This window comes from Catharus ustulatus, chromosome 29, assembly GCF_009819885.2.
Source record: "Catharus ustulatus isolate bCatUst1 chromosome 29, bCatUst1.pri.v2, whole genome shotgun sequence".
Taxonomy (NCBI): Eukaryota; Metazoa; Chordata; class Aves; order Passeriformes; family Turdidae; genus Catharus; species Catharus ustulatus.
In genome coordinates this window covers 1598916-1609617 of record NC_046249.1, presented here as the reverse complement: position 1 = coordinate 1609617, position 10702 = coordinate 1598916, and positions in this window count along the sequence as shown.

The following is a 10702-nucleotide window of genomic DNA, read 5'->3' as shown; positions in this document are numbered from 1 at the left end:
CAGAAAAGTCACAAGTGCAAGAGAAAGAAGTGCAGAAAAGTCACAAGTGCAAGAGAAAGAATTGCAGAAAAGTCACAAGTGCAAGAGAAAGAAGTGAAAGAAAAGTCACAAGTGCAAGCACTCAACAAGGAATCACTGCTGGCAGGGAATGCCCTTGGAATCCTCCTCACATCCAAACCCCTCCATCAGGTTTCTCCTCGAATTCCCCAACAAATCCACCTTCAAACAAGTAAAAAACTTTTAAACTGCTGACCAACAAGAAGCAGGATCCAAAGCTGCTTTAAAACTAACAAAGAAAATAAACAGGCAGCGATAGGGAACATGACAGAGCTGCAGCTCGGGGGAATAAAACTGCTGCAGCTCCAGGCTGGGTGATTTATCACAGCCCTGAAACAAATTACTTCCATTTCTCACTGTTGCACACCCAGGGAACTCCCCAGTGCCAGGGGAGCAGCGCTACCAACACCTGGAGTGAGAAGTGCTGGGATTCCTGCCTGAGAAAGCAAAAGGAGGTGGAGAGGGGTAAAATGAGATGAAAAAATGAGATGCCACAGGTGACACAGAGCACAGATGGCCATTAGGGGGGAAAAACAGAAATATAGAAATATAGGTGAGGATTCAGAGAGGCTTCTCCAGCCTGGGAGAGCTTCCCCTCCATGGCATGACACACACAGGGGTTATTTCAGGAGGCAGAGCTGAGAGAAGCTGAGGATAAACGATGATCTGAAGGGAAGTGACAGAGTGACAGTGCCAGCAGAACATCCCTGAGAGAGACACAAGTCCCTGAGCACCCAGACAGACACCAGAACGCTGAGACAGACACCACAACTGCCCCAGTACCCAGACAGACACCACAACTGCCCCAGCACCATCCAACACCAGCTTGGGATGGCCACAGACAGGAAAATCCTGGGAACAGAAACTCCTCCATGAGCAGGTGGTACCTGCAACACCCAGAGCATCACCTGGACAGGCAGCACATCACCCTGACAGGCACCACATCACCTCACAGGTACCACATCACCTCACAGGTACCACCTGAAACACCCAGAGCATCACCTGGACAGGCAGCACATCACCCTGACAGTCACCACATCATCCTGACAGGTACCACATCACCTCACAGGTACCACATCACCTCACAGGTACCACCTGCCCTATGCTGCCTTCAAAGCCTGAGTGACCCCCCACTCAAAATCAGGGACTGGCAAGTCTGCAGGCACAGCAGAAGGGATGGGGGGCAGTAAAATGGGTCTGAAACATAAAAAATTGGGAGTGTCTGGAAGTGCTTCACCTCTACAAACCCGCAGAGCTGCCCCAGGGTGGGAGTCACCGGCGGGGATTCACTGGGGGGATTCATTGCAGGATTCCCACTATTCTGTGCTTTAGAGATATTCCCAAACCTCGGCTTCCCCTCTCACACACCCACGAGGAAACAGCATCGCTGCTCAGAGAGATCGGTCCTGTCCTAGGGAACCCCTCGGGACAATCCCCAGCCTCGGGGACACCGGGCACCGGGCGCTGAGCATCAAACATCGAGAACCGGGCACCAGGCACCGAGCATGGAGCACTGAGCACCGAGTACCGGGCACTGAGCAGTGGGAACTGGGCACTGAGCACCAGGAACCGGGCACCGGGCACAGAGCACCGGGAACCGGGCACTGACAACTGGGAACCAGGCACTGAGCACCAGGAACCGGGCGCTGAGCACCGGGCACCGGGAACCGAGCACCAGGCACTGAGCACTGAGCATTGAGCATTGAGCACCGGGCACTGAGCATCAGGAACCGAGCACTGAGCATCGGGCACTGAGCATCAAGCACTGAACACCGGGCACCGGGCGCTGAGCACCGGGAACCGGGCACTGAGCATAGGGCACAGAGCATTGAGCATCAGGCACTGAGCATCGAGAACTGAGCACCGGGAACCGGGCACTGAGCACCGAGCATTGAGGACTGAGCACCGGGCACCGGGAACCGGGCACTGACAAGCGGGAACCGAGCACGGAGCACCAGGCACCGAGCACTAAGCACCGGGAACCGGGCACTGAGCACCGAGAACTGAGCACCGAGTACGGAGTACCGGGCACAGAGCACCGGGAACCGGGCACTGACAACCGGGAACCGGGCACTGAGCACTGAGTACCGAGCACCGGGCACTGAACATCGAGAACTGAGCACCGAGCACCGGGCACCAGGCACTGAGCATTGAGTACCGAGCACCGGGCACAGAGCACCGAGAACTGGGCACTGACAACTGGGAACCGGGCACTGAGCATTGAGCACCGAGCACAGAGCACCGGGAACCGGGCACTGAGCATTGAGCACCGAGCACAGAGCACCGGGAACCGGGCACTGAGCATTGAGCACCGAGCACCGGGCACAGAGCACCGGGAACCGGGCACTGACAACCGGGAACCGGGCACTGAGCCCCGAGCACCGAGAAACCGGGCACCGGGCTCTGAGAACCGAGCACCGAGTACCAGTCACGGGATATCGAGCACCGGGCACTGAGCACCGAGCACCAGTCACCGGATACCGATCCCCGATCCCCGATCCCCCCAGCCCCAGCGCCCCCGGGCAGCGCTCTCGGTGCGGCCGGGCCGGCCCTCAGTTCCCCGGGCCCGGCTGAGGAAGGCTCGGAGCCCGCCGGGGCCCGGCCCCGCTGCCCGGCCTAGGCCGCGCCGGCCCCGCTCACCTGCTCGGCCCGCTCCGCGCCGCACTCGGCCCCGCCGGACCTCCGCCAATCCCGGGAGCCGCCGCCGCTGCCGCCGGTGCCGCGGGGGAGGCGGCGGGGCCGCCGCGTTGGAGGCGCTGCCAGCGGCGGGACCGGGAGCAGCGAGCTCCGCTCCGCGCCCGCCGGGCCTGGCGCCGCCCCGCCGCCACCGCCACCGCCACCGCCACCGCCACCGCCACCGCCACCGCCACCGCCACCGCCACCGCCACCGGCGTGTCACCGCCCCGCGGGAACGCGGAGAGACCGCTGTCACCTCCGCCGGGGCTGGGGGATCGGGGGATGTCACCTCCCCTCAGGGCTGGGGGCTGTCACCGCCCCTGGGGCTGAGGGATCGGGGAGTGTCACCTCCCTTCAGGGCTGGGGGATCGGGGAGTGTCACCTCCCTTCAGGGCTGGGGGATCGGGGTTGTCACCTCTCTCTGGGGATTGGGGGCTGTCACCTTCCCCCGGGACTAGGAAACTGTCACCTCCCCTGGGGCTGGGGGATCGGGGGCTGTCACCTCCCCCCGGAATGGGGGCTGTCACCTACCCATGGGGCTGGAAACTGGGGGCTGTCACCTCCCTTCAAGGCTGGGGGATCGGGGCTGTCACCTCCCCACGGGCTGGAACATCGGCGGCTGTCACCTCCCTCGAGGACTGAGGGATTGAGGGCTGTCACCATTCCCTGGGGCTGGCGGATTGGGGGCTGTCACCTCCCTCCAGGGCTGAGGAATTGGGGGCTGTCACCTCCCCCGGGACCAGGGGCTGTCACCTTCCCTGGGGCTGGAACACTGGGGGCTGTCACCTCCCCATGACCAAGGGATTCCCAGACTGTCTGGTCCCCTCTGTCACCCCCCAGACTGAGGAGTTTGGGAGTCTGTCCCAGGGATGTCCCAGGAGATGTCACCACCCCACAGGGCACCAGTTCCTTCCATCCGAGCATTGTCCAGCCCATGTCCCTTGGTGCAGCCTGGCCTGGAAATCCCGATTCCCTTGGGATTCCACCTGTGGGGCATTCAATGTCACCTGTGGGCCACTCAATGCCACCTGCGGGTCACTGAGTGTCATCTGCGGGTCAGCCAGTGTCACCTGTGGGCACTCAATGTCACCTGTGGGCACTCAATGTCACCTGCGGGTCACTGAGTGTCACCTGCAGGTCAGCCAGTGTCACCTGTGGATCACTCAGTCAGTGTCACCTGCTGGTCACTGAGTGTCATCTGTAGATCACTCAATGTCATCTGCAGGTCACTCAGTGTCACCTGCGGGCACTCAATGCTACCTGCGGGTCACTGTCACCTGCAGATCACTCAATGTCACCTGCAGATCACTCAGTGTCGCCTTTAGATCACTCAGTGTCACCTGCGGGTCGCTCAATGCCACCTGCAGGCACTCAGTGTCACCTTCAGATCACTCAATGTCACCTGCAGATCACTCAATGTCACCGGTAGATCACTCAGTGTCACCTGCGGGTCACTGTCACCTGCAGATCACTCAGTGTCACCTGCAGATCTCTCAGTGTCACCTGCGGTTCACTCAGTGTCACCTGCAGATCGCTCAATGCCACCTGCAGATCACTCACTCAATGTCACCTTCAGATCACTCAGTGTCATCTGTGGGCACTCAATGCCACCTGTGGGCACTCAGTGTCACCTGCAGATCACTCAATGTCACCTGCGGGTCACTCAATGTCACCTGCAGGTCATTCACTCAATGCCACCTGCGGGTCACACAGTGTCACCTGCAGGTCACTCAATGTCACCTGCGGGTCACTCAGTGTCACCTGCAGATCACTCAATGCCACCTGCAGTCACTCACTCAATGTCACCTGCAGGTCCCATCGCGTGTGCAGCCACCCACCCCTGCAGTGACATCCCTGCTGGTGACAAACCTCGTGCCAGGCCACCTGGGCCTTTCCGGAGCGGGATTTTTTGGCCGAAAGCCGCACGTGCAGGAGCAGCAGTACCCTCCAGAGGGTGCAGTCCTGTCGCCGGAGCTCGCTGCGAGTGGCGGTGCCAAACCCGCCTCCGTCCCCACACATGGTCGGCATCAGAGCCCTCCCCGCTCTCCCGGAGCCACCGAGGCCACTCGGGGTCCGTGTAATTCCTAAAGCCGGCGCGCATCTGCTCGAGGGGGCATTCCAGGCATCAGTGGGAATCAGGAAATTATTCATAGCGCTGGCCCTGCCAACCAACGGGGGTCATTTCTTTGATTTCCCAGGCTCGCTGTCCACATCTGTAGGAGGGAAAGGGGGGAATTCGTACGCGAGAATAAACGCGCTTGGAAAGCCGTGAAAACTCCCTTTCAAGTCAGCCTGATGAAAACTTCATGTTCTGGAGCTCTCTGCTTCAAGGAGAGCAATCTGTTTCGAAGAGGAAAAGCTGTGTATTTTTCTTATTTAAACCTCCTAAATCTGCTGGAGCATTAAAAAATATTTGGCATTTCCACAGCACATTTCATTCCCAGCTCCAAATGCGTTTTACAGACATTCATTAATTAAGCCTCGCAAAACCTTGGGGAGAAAGGGAAGCAGTGCTTATTAATTTGCTATTTGTGTTGCTGCAGCACACGGAGACCCCGGCCAGGACCTCAGGGCCTTGTTATTTTAGACAGGACCTGCAAGGAGGAGGAGATGTCAGACCCTCCTGGTGTTCCATTCCTTCTGCAGGAGCTCCCACCCGGCTCTCCCCCCTTTTTGGGGGGGTCTTTTTGTCGTTCTGGTGTTTTTTGGGGGGCTCCTGCCCCTCCTTCCCAACACCTCGTGCTTGTCCCACGTCCAGCTCGGCTTCATTTGACACCTTTTCCTTTCTCTGGGGGTCACTTTATGGGATCACGGAGTTATTTAGGTTGGAAAAGACCTCCAAGGTCTTTCTCAAGACCTCAAGATCAGCTGTGGCTGATCCCCACCTTGTCCACTGGGGACAATTCCGTGTCCAGGAATTCCTTGGACACCTCTCCAGGATGACTCCAAACCTCCCTGGGCAGCCCCTTCCAAAGCCTGACCACCCTTTCCATGAGGAAATTTTCCCAAATATCCAACCTAAACCTGCCCTGGCCCAGCCTGAGGCTGTTCCCTCTTGTCCTGTTGTCCCCTGGGAGCAGAACTTGATCCCCTCACTGTCAGGGAATTGTACAGAGCCAAAATGTCCCCCCTGATTCCCCTTTTCTCCTTCTGAACCTCTCCTCACCTGACCAGCACACCCTGATCCATGGAAGAATTAAAACAAACTCTCCCTCTGTTGTTTTTTAGGTCCACCCTGATATTTGAAGTTATTTCTGTCCCACCAGGGGCTGTGTCCCTCTCCATCCCACAGCCATGAGAGCTGTGAATGTTACACCTCTGCTTCCCGTGCAGGAAAAGCAGGGCTGGGCTGGATGCTGTAAATGCCTTTCACATGTTCCCCAGATCCCAGTTAAATCAAACCCCAGAAGGTCTCTCAAAAGCAGGAAAAATGCATTTATAAGACCCTGGAAGGAAGATGTGTTCCATAACGACTCTGGTGACCAGGCGTGCTGACTTGTGTCATGTGGAGAAGGAAGCAAGGGGGGTCTTTCTTGTTATTTCATATTGCTGATGGGATTTTACCTCTGGCAGCAAATCCAGGAACTTTTGAGTTACCATTATTGTTTGATTTTATGGGCCATTTGATATTTATTTTTATTTCTCTTCATTATTTGTTGAGTGCACTTAGCCCCCTTTCCTGAGCAGCCTGCCTTATATCTAAGGTGAATTTTATGACCAGTGTTAGCACAGAAATCTGAGCAACTCACACAACTGTAATATATTTATCCTGTGCACTCAGTATATCCAGGCAGGCCTGGAATTCCTACTGTGGAGAGCAGTGCTCTGCCTGGAAAATCCCAACTCTAACTGGACTGGGTTAAAAAACAAAAAATCAAAACGGAATAAACCTAAACTATTTACATTCTTCTTCTTTCTGATCTTGATTTCAAGGCTTCAGGATCTATTTGAGTCATATTTTCACCTTTTTTTTTTAATTTTTGTTTGTTTTTTCCCCTTGCAAAACATGAGGTCTCTCCATGTACCTTTTGCTGCAAGCCAAGCTCTTGTGAATCCCACGGCTCCCACAGCTGGGCTTTAAAATCCACAGCCAACACTGGGAGAGTAATGACAAAATCATGAGCTGGCAGCGCTGCCTTTCCCTCAGACCTCCTCATTTCATCCTGCTCAGGAGCAGGAATTCCTCACAGCTCCCAGCACCAGCATCCAGGATTTTGGTGGTTTTTTCCCCAATTTTTGATAGATTTTTCCCAGCATTGGTTTTTCCTTCCCCAATTCTTGTTACATTTTTGGCTGCTTTATTTTCCTTCGTTGTGGAGGTTGCTGCCATGACCTCCCTTCCTCTTCCTTGGTGATATCCCAGCTCAATCTCTGCCTGCCTGGGGTTTCTCAGTGCCAGTGCTTCTCCCTGGATTTATTCCCTCTGGATTTCAGGTCCTGCTAATCCCTGTGTAATCCTGAGCCTGGGGAAGGTCAGGAGCAGAGCCCGGGGTGTGTCAGCAGGATGGACCAACCTTTCTCCCTCCCTTTGGATGCATTTCCCATGGAGATGTTTCATAGAATTACAGGATATTCAGAGTTGGAAATGACCCACAAAAAATCATCGAGTCCAACTCTTAAATGAATGACCTGCAGGGATTGAACACACAATTTTGGTGATTTCATCACCAAATCACAATTCCCCAATTACAGAGACAACCAGCTCAGCTCTGGCACAAAACACAAAGAGAGCAGCATCCCTTCTGTGCCCAGGGAGCCAGCCTGGCAGGATTGCCACCCCCAGGCAGGATTGTCACCCCAGGCAGTGTCCCCCACCCTGTGGAGCAGCAATTCTGCGTTTTCCAGCGCGGAAAAAACACAGAGTGTGGGAATACTGAGTCCTGAGCTGGGAATGAGCAGGACACGGAGCACAGAGCCATGTGGGGTCTGGCCTGGGGGAAGGATCAACACCTTCTTGCAGGAATTTTGGGCTCCTTCCACTCCCACGTGGAGAGCTGACTCCCTCAGGAGCTGGCTCCCACTCAGCTGGCCTCGAACCATTCCCAAAACCATTTGGCACCACGGCGAGGCCACGATCCCAGAGGTCATCCCCAAAGCCAGGGATGGCTCCAGAGGGGAGCAGGTGCTGCAGCAGCACCCCAGCCCCTCGGGGAGCCTGGTTCCCATCCACCCAGTCCAACCAGAGCCTCCCAGCCCAGCTTCCCCCCGCCAGCTTGGCTGCTCTCCTCACCTGGCAGGAGAACACACGAACGCGCACGCAGCCCCTCGCCGCCCCATTCCAACAAGTAATGAAGGCCAGGGAATGGAAAATGCCTGGAAAATGCCTGGAAAATGCCTGTCCCTGGCTGTGCTCCGAGGGTGCTCCCCTTCCCCACGGCCCAGCAGCTGCGCCAGGCCCGGCCAGCGGCACCGAGCTCAACTCTGACATTTGAAGACGGGGGAATAATTTGGCTTCGTTATCCCCCCTCCGCCCCCCGAGCGGTCCCTCGAGCCGGGCTGGAATGTGCGTGGTAGGGACAGAACCAATCCCATTAGCACGAGGAGATTGTTTTTCCTTTGGTTTTTGTTGTTGTTGAATCGCCCGTGGCTCCGGCTCGGTGGGGTAGGAGGATGGGGAGAGGAAAGCCATGGATGTGTTTTCCCGTCCTTGGCACGGTGCTGCCGTGCCCAATTCCGGCATCTTTGCCCAATTTCCATCTTTGAAGGCCAGGTGGGCTTTGTGGTGGCTCCACTCAAAGGAGAATTTGTCATTTGTGGGGTCAGGAAAGTGTTTCTAGTTCAGCTCCTCATCCCTGCATTGATGGGGATTTATCTCCATTGGAGTTAAAAGTGAATTTACAGCTCTGAGTATTGGTCAGGAGCTCAGGATCACAGTTTGTGCTGGCAGGAGCAGGGAGAGGCAGCTGGAGCTGCTGGAAAATACCCTTTCCCAGCTGAGAGAGGAGCCCAGGCTCTGCCTCCATCACCTCCAGAGCCCTGCAGCTCCAAACCCACTGTTCCACCCAGACTGGGGATTCTCATGGAAGAATGGGAATCATCATCTTCTTCCTCCCACAAGGCAGGAATAAGAAAACTCCTCTGGTGTCCTCCCTGGGATGTGAGTGGGAAGGGGATAACTGGTCCCAAATCACCTAGAGGGGGATTGGCTCATGGACTTCTCAGAGTCCTTCTCCTCCCTGAAATCGCGGGATTTCTGCCCTCTGAGGCATCCCAAGTGCTCTTCCCAAGCAGAGACATCCTGGAGGAACAAGCCCAGGGCTCAGGGCAGGAATGGGGTGAGAAATAGGGACAAAGGCACTGTTGGGAGCAGATGGCAGGAGGGGAGGGAAATCCGTGGCATTGTGTGAGCCTGGTGGAGCCAGGCCAGCTCCCAGCAGCTGAGATTTTCTGGAGGGGACAACAGCAGCCACCAAGAGCTGCCAGGGGGGTTGATGACCCTGATTACAGCTGGTGAGACCCCCACAGCCTTCAGCACCCACTGCTGGCACAGAGTCCGAGCCACAGCCAAGGGGGGAGACGCCACAGGGGTCTGTGGTGGAAGTGTGGGGGGAAATTTGCTTTATTTTCTCAGTTTTTGAGGCTATTTCTTGCTGCAAACCCATCTGGGATTAGTTGTGGAGCTGTGGTTGGACGTGTGGACACATGGAGGTGAGTGTGGATGTGTGGAGGTGAGTGTGGACACGAGGATGAGTGTGGACATGTGGACATAAAGGTGAGTGTGGACAGGTGGACATAAAGGTGAGTGTGGACACGTGGACATAAAGGTGAGTGTGGACACAGGGACATCAGGATGAGCATTAGGATGTGAGGATGGACACAAGGACATGAGAATGGACACAAGGACATCAGGATGAGCATTAGGATGTGGGGATGGACATGGGGACATGAGGATGGACATGGGGACATGAGGATGGAAACAAGGACGTGGGGATGGACACAAGGACATGAGGATGGACACAAGGACATGAGAATGGACATAAGGACATGAGGATGGACATGGGGACATGAGGATGGACACAAGGACATGAGGACAGACACAAGGACATGAGAATGGACACAAGGACATGAGGATGGACATGAGGACATGGGGATGGACATGGGGACATGAGGATGGACACAAGGACGTGGGGATGGACACAAGGACATGGAGATGGACATGAGGACATGAGGACAGACACAAGGACATGAGAATGGACACAAGGACGTGAGGATGGACACAAGGACACGATGATGGACACAAGGACATGAGGACAGACACAAGGACATGAGGACAGACACAAGGACATGAGGACAGACACAAGGACATGGGGACAGGCACAAGGACATGAGGACAGACACAAGGACATGAGGATGGACACAAGGACATGAGGACAGACACAAGGACATGAGGACGGACACAAGGACATGAGAATGGACACAAGGACATGAGGACAGACACAAGGACATGAGGACAGACACAAGGACATGATGATGGACACAAGGACATGAGGATGGACATGAGGACGTGAGGACAGACACAAGGACATGATGATGGACACATGGATGTGAATGTGGGCACACAAATGCTCACCCCAAGGACCCCACCTTGGGGTTCCCCCATGCCCTCACCACCACCATGAGCTGCAGGGCGATTCCACCACAGCCTGGCTTGCCCATGGCCACACACCACGAATTTTCCTTCCCCTGTGAAAAAATAAAAGAGAAGGAAAAGGCGTCGGGTGGAAAAAGCCTCGGCTGCCTGCTGGGGGGAGTGGAACCAGCGAATTTCATGCATCTCCTTCTTGTTAGAGTGGGGTCCCTCCTCATCTGCTCCTGGGCACAGTTTCCTGCACCCCGAGCCAGCAGAGAGGAATCTGACTCCAGTTTAAAGACGAGGAGCTTGTCCACGGTCTGCAGCCCGGCTCCCACCCCAGGAGGGGCCGCACCCGGAGCCGCTGCCCGCCCTGGGCAGGGTTTGCCAGCTGTCTGC